Genomic DNA, 7289 nt, shown 5'->3' with positions numbered 1-7289 from the left:
TGCCCTTAAGGATATGCTGCAGTTTTGAGGTTTAAAAAAAACTGATTCAAGATGCGTGTTAAAGTTGGGATTATATTGTTGTTTTTTGTAATTGTTACAAGAAGAAGTTTGTACCCACTGCTGTTTATTTTGTTTCAGATGAGTAAGTAAAGGGATTGTTCTTGTTTTATTCTTTTTTTTTTTAAACTATTTATGAAATGTCAAAAACACTGGACTGTGAGTTTAAGTGTGGAAGCATTTTACCACCCTGTGTCGTCAACTAATTGTTGCAACCCCTTTTTCTCTTCCCCCCACCTCAGCCTTGCCAAATGAGAGAAATACAACAGTTGTCAGAGGATAGAAGCATCAAGACTAGGTGGGATGGATTGAGAGTGGAGAGGCATGATCTTGGCTTTAACATTTCATAGTTTGGAAAAAAAAAAAAAAGTTGAAAAAAACCAAAGGCAAAATTGTTTTTGAAATTCTCTTGTCCGCAGCTCTATTTTTTTTTTTTTTTGGTACAATACACCCTCACCTCTCCACCTTACCATGCATCATTCCACACAGAGAATACCAGATAATGGGGAAAGATATTCTGCCGCTATTGAGAGGTAATAATATATCTAAGTAACTCAAAACATTGGTAGTTCTGAGAGTTGAGATCTCATAAAACATGTAAATGGAATCTCAGTTACTCAGGGCCCAAACCATATCTTCCTCTCTTAAAAAAAAAAAAAAAAAAAGGTTCACCAGTGAAGCCATCCATGAGCCTCATCCCTCTGTAGCTGTGTCCAATACCCTTCAATTATTATTGATCTCCAGGAAGGTTTTGCTTCCACTCTCTGGTCTTTTCCACATTCCTTGGATGGGGACAGCCTGAATGGGAGAACAAGACCAGTACGCTGAAAAGACAACAATGGCCTTTGAGAGAATGAGGGAAAATACAAGGGAATTCCTCTCTGGAGGATGGTCACCTTCTCTGACCACTGATGGACATGGTGAAGCCAAGAGATTAAAATGATCTTTGACTGGCTCTGTGGATTGTCAGTTAACTTATTCACTGTGAAGGTGGAGAGCTTTGTGGTTGTTTTTGATAGCTTTTTCATATTTTTTTCAACTTTGAAAAAGTAATTTAAAAAAAAAAAAAAAGAGTAAAACTGTGATATTTTCAGAAGTCATCTGAATGGAGGGAAGAGAAAAAGGGAATATTAAGAACTGTAACACAACAAACTGGAGATATTTAACTGGGACACTTTCTAGATTAAGATAAAGCAATTTTATTCTGGACCCAAAAGCAGCCAAATCTTGAGATTGTCAAACTGAGAGAAAGCTGAAGAGTGGCCTTCATTTTCCCTTCTCTCCTTTTTCTCCTTCTAAACATTCACTTTTATTCTCTTCTTTTCACTATTCCAGTTGGGTGACTTCTCCAAAGAGCACTTTTCACAATATTCTAAACCCCCTATGAGTGCATGCATATGCGCACGCGCGCACACACACACACACACACACACACACACACACACACACACACCCCTATTTATATTTTTGCTCAATAGTCTTGGGTCTCTCTTAGGACTAAATAAAATCATGTGCCTTCTTTTTTTCCCCTTATATAGCTAGACTAACTTCTTCCTCCCTGAAATATTTAAAACAGGATCTAGTTCAGTTCAAATGTTAGTCCTAGGCTTTGGGATTATTTGAGAAGGATTTTTATTTAGTCCATTGCCCTAGATGTCACACACAGACTCCCTCTCCTGCAAAGAGACATATCTGTTCTACACAAAAGTCCTTACATTTTTACTGGTTGTTTTTTTATTTTATTTTATTTTATTTTATTTCTGGTTCTCTTTCTTCCTTTGAGTCACTTAATAGCACCCTGTGGTACAACTTTGGTCATTGTGAAATCATACCATAGACTGTTTCCATAAAAATCTGTGGCCTTCTCCAAACAATTATGCTTCACTAAACTGGCAATGCAGCATCTAAAAATTTATTCCATGTTGGATTTTTTTCTATTTCTTTCATATTTCTATTCACTTAGTATCAACTATTTTAAGGCCTGCCTATTGTAGTGTCCAATGAAAAAAAAGTTGCAATAATTTTTTCTAAGCTCTTAGTCTAGGAAATCATATTCATCTTAATGTATTGCTCCCCATGATATAAATCAGTTCATTTTTACCTTCTGCATCTGCCAGATTTTCTTATCTACTTGATTGATATAACTTTAGCCAAGTGTGCACTCTCTTTTCTTGAATTATATAGAATTAGAGTCTATGTGTTGAGAGTAGGGTATCCAGTTAATAACTGATGTCAATAATTCAGGGAATAAGGATGGTTTCCTTCTTTGTGAAAATTGGCATGACATTAAGACTGTCCTGCAACTGAAAAAGTGTAGGTAGAGGTGTCCTAGACAATCCGTTGAAGTGTTGATCTCAATAGTATTCACAGGGAGAGCCAACTGATTCCCTCCAATTTCCAAATTCCCTCTGCTGTAGTGGAAAGGGGAGTGGTGGAACACTCACTCCTTTGCAAAGCAGACCTTCTCTTTCCTGTCCCTCTGTTTCCACAAGACATATATACAATTATTCATCTTTAGAGTCATAACTTTGACTTTTCTAATCCATCCCAGCAATCTCTAGACCCAGAAGTACTGTCTCTTGATAATATTATATTGGTGCAAAACGAAATCCTAACTCTGAGCATCTTTAGCTTCCAAGGTGGAAGAAGAGATTATGAGCCACATTCTTTTGACCACACACAATAGATAATTCAGTCCTTTTGGGCATTTCTGGTCAACAGTGAACAAAGAACATGCCTACCTTAGAGGTAGTTTTGCAATTTCAGTTTCAGAGAATCTTAGCATTTTACAGGGGGGAAAAAAAGGATGAGCAGTGGCAAGCAGTCACATACTCCCTGAGTGCATTGTGGGGTGTGTCTGTGTCTGTGTCTGCATTTAGGATGCACTTCTAAGGGTCTTTGGTGCTGAAGGACCTGATTCTTTTTGGAGACTGCAATTGACACATTTAAAATACACACACACACACACACACACACACACACACACACACACACACACACAATGGTATCAATGCAATATGAGAGAGGCTCCATGAAATGGGGTTTTGCATCTTTTTGTAACATTTTGATTTCTCTGGTGCCTTATTCCTCACAGATGCTGGCACTCGCATATATATATATATATATATGGAAAGAACATACAGAAAGCTTCGAGAAAAAGCATGTGAGGGACGGAGCATGTGCAAGGCCATAGGGAGAACAGTATCATCCAGGGAAGGTAAAGAAAGATTTGTTAGCTGCAACTGAGAGGAGAATGTAGACCCACTTTCAAAATAAAAGCTAAGCTTCCTAAACAGAACCTACAAGAAAAATCACCTTTTCCTCCTCACCTGTCCTTTCCTCCCTCCTTTCTCAGTCTTTCTGCAAAGGTGCTGCTAGGTTTGAGGAGTCCAGATTGCCCATCGACAGCCCACCCCAGGGCACAAGCCTGACACTGCCACCTCTGCCACTGGCACTGGAAAACACCAGCCTCTCCTACATAGGGGCTTAGGCCTGTCAGAATGTCACACCCAAAATGTTTTCTAAGGGATCAATAGATTCCAGTTATTTTGTGTTCAATGCACTTTAAACAAACAAACAAAAAACTTCCAGACTGTTTAAAATACACAGGGAAGAGGGAGAGGGAGGGGAAGGGAAGAGAAGAGAAATGTGTGCTCATGTCTGAACCCAGTTCAGTTTATCTCCAGTTCAAATAATGCATACACTATATTATGTATAAATATGTACACACTTTCTCCATAGACCCACATATATAGTGTGTATATGTTGCACATACATACGTGTTTATTGGTGCATATATGTCCATATGCACATTTCAGATCAGATACTACACAAACAGCAGTAGAGGAAACGAGGTTGGACTCTTGAAATAGATCTCATACACACACACACACAAACACACACACACACACAAAAACCAGCCACTTGCAGTGACTTTGGTCATTTCTGTATGTTCACAAGGAATGGATTGTAATGGAAAAAGGAAAAAAAAAAAAAAAAGGAACAGCATTATGGAAAGAATGGGCGAAACCATCTTGGTCCAATGGGAATGCAGTAAAGTTCTATACCATTTCATCAGTTCTCACTTTCTGTCATTTTTTTATTTCATTTTTTTAAAAATTTGATTATTTAAGGGGGAAAAACAGTAAATCTAGACAAACCACAAAAACAAAAAGAAAAAAGAAAAACAACTACAGTGAAAGCCCTTCTCTATGGAAGATGTCAGAAGTCTCAAAACTCTTGGCCTGGCTCAGAACTACCACGTGCAAACCAATACTCTTTTAATGTTTGAAATGAAAAGTGAAAAAAAATACTTTTTGAAGCACCTTAACGTGGCCATCCATTCCAGGAGTGGGTGCCACATTTTTCTTTGAGCACCTTACTGACGTGTTACTCTATCTGCTGTCTTTCTGTTACCTGTTGGCTGAGTGGCTGGCTCTTCACATATACGTGCTTGGGCCAAAGGGCCGAGTATGTGTGTCCATTATGAAGTTTACTGTAATAACTGCTGAAAGGTGAACCTGTTTCCTGATTTTCCCCACCACTGCATTGTGATAGGATTCGAAGAAATCCCATTCCCTGCACAGAAATGTTTCTTATCACACTGTATCTTATTATGGAAAGGAATATGGTTCCTTTTTTAGCAGTTACTACTGTATACACACACACACACACACACACACACACACACACACCATTATGTACGCTGAGACCCATTTGTATGTCTTGTGCAAAATAGAAAATTATTTTGCACTCATCCACCTTCACATACACATCCCAGTGGTATATTCAGTGTCTGAGTGGGTGTCAGTGTTTTTGCAGTTTCCATTCCCAGAGCATATTTCAAACTGAGGGCAATTATTTCCACCAGCCTCTGTCTTTTCAGGCAAGAGATGGAATTGGCCTTTGGGAAAGAATCTCAAGAGAAATTTAGCCCCTGAGAGCTTTCAAGAGGAACTTCAGTGGCCTTCTCTGGTCATTGTATCCAGGCAAGGAAAGGGAAGGAAGACTGCTTTTTCTAGTCTGTGTACTGGTGTACTCATATACACATGTACACAAACAACACATAAACACATCCATCCATCCATAATTATGTACGTGGTTTGGGATGAGAAGGTCAATAGTTTTGAGGGGGAGTTTGTTCCTTTTTTTTTTCTCTCATTATACTCTTAAATGGTTGTCAGTTATCAAAACAAACAAACAAACAAACAGCAAATTTTTTTTAAAAAAAAAACCTTGCATACGCCTTTTCTATCAAGTGCTTTAAAATATAGAATAAATACACACATCCTGCCAGTTTTTTCTTACAGTGACAGTATCCTTACCTGCCATTTAATATTAGCCTCGTATTTTTCTCACATATATTTACCTGTGACTTGTATTTGTTATTTAAACAGGAAAAAAAGTCAAAAAAAAAAAAAAGAAAAATTAACTGTAGCGCTTCATTATACTATTATATTATTATTATTATTGTGACATTTTGGAATACTGTGAAGTTTTATCTCTTGCATATACTTTATACGGAAGTATTACGCCTTAAAAATACGGAAATAAATTTTACAAGGTTTCTGTTTTGTGTGGAAGAGTAATTGATGTTGCTAAGAATGATGTTTGTTTTTTTGGGTTTTTTGTTGTTTTTTTTTTAAATGTTACCAGCACTTTTTTTGTAAGTTTCACTTTCCGAGGTATTGTACAAGTTCACACTGTTTGTGAAGTTTGAATATGAAGGAATAATTAAAAAAAAAAACCTCTTTCCTTGGTTTTCTATTGTGTCTTCTTTATGTGCTGATTTTTTTTGTCTTTTAGCCAGTTGTCCAACATAAATTATTAAAAATTCAACATTCACATACATGTACACAGCACTACTCATACTGAAGGGAAGCTATAAAGAGTATAAAATGTATCTTGTGCCTTCAAGGAGTTTACAGTATAATTGGGAAAAGAAAACAAATATTGCAATAACTTGCAATAAAAAAAGTGGGCTAAAGATAATGTACAAACCAGCAGAGTTGAAGGTAAAAAGCAAGAAAATTATCTGTGAGAAATCAGATCAGGGAAAGTTTCTTGGAAGAAAATAATTTGAATAGAGCAATGGGCATACATTGGCAGAGATGAATCAGGAAGTCATTGCAGGCAAGGAGAACCATATTAAAAAAAAAAAAAAAAAAAAAGCTTGGAACATGAGCAAAGAACATACAAGGAAAGTTAAAAATAACTAATTGCAAAGGAGGGGCTCTGGTGAGAACTACTGAGCGATGGAGCTGCAGAAGTAATGAATATTAGACTTTGGAGTTAATATTACATCCAGTGGAAAATAATAAATCATCATATGATCTTGAGCAAGGTTGAAGTAGGACAACAGAACAACAGTTTTTTGGGGGAAAAATTGATCTTAGCAGTTCTAAGTTGGCTATATTGGAATGAAGGGAACATGAATTTAGGATGAAATGAAAGAAAGAAGGATTTATTATGCCCGTGCTATGTGCTAAGCATTTGATATGATCTTATTTGAGCTTCACAACAATCTTGCATTATAGATACTATTATTATCCCCATTTTCTAGATGAAAAAACTGATGGCGGACATCAGTAAGTGACTTACAAGGTCACACAGCTAGTAACTATCTGTCTGAGGCCAGAATTGATTCTTGGCCCAGTGCTCTATCCATTACATTCACTCTTGGACTGCCAGGAAGCCAACATTCAGTGAATGACAAACTCTTTTGCCCTCCATATGCAAGAACTCTGTTCCTACCTGAAAGTCACAGCTGTGATATTTCTTAATCCCATTTGAAGCTTTCTCCATAAAGGTAACAGAAAGAAAGAAAGAATGGATCCCTCAGGAGAAAAGTGTGTTTAAAAAAAAAAATTGTTTTAAACCCATTCAAAATGCTCATTCAATAACTAACAAAGGCCAGCTGTGACCAGAGAACTCTCCAAAATGCTTAAAGTGATAGAAGAATTAAATAAAACATGATCCATGCTTTCTCAGAGTTTACATTCTAGAGGGGAATATATCAGAAACCCAATTAAAATAGAAAAATCTATATAACATTCATAGTAAAAACAAAGTACTATGTAAGTGCCAAGAGATATGTTTGCCCTCTATTTCAGGGGAGATATTAAGCAGCAAACCTATGGCCAGCATGCCTGCTGACCCAGACAACTTTCCCTGGTGTCTGTTTTCATACAACTGTTACTTTTGAGACCCTTTGAAATCTTTGGGACTGAAGA

The sequence above is a fragment of the Sminthopsis crassicaudata genome, chromosome 3 (genome assembly GCF_048593235.1).
Source record: "Sminthopsis crassicaudata isolate SCR6 chromosome 3, ASM4859323v1, whole genome shotgun sequence".
Lineage (NCBI taxonomy): Eukaryota > Metazoa > Chordata > Mammalia > Dasyuromorphia > Dasyuridae > Sminthopsis > Sminthopsis crassicaudata.
Note: the sequence above shows the minus strand (reverse complement) of the source record.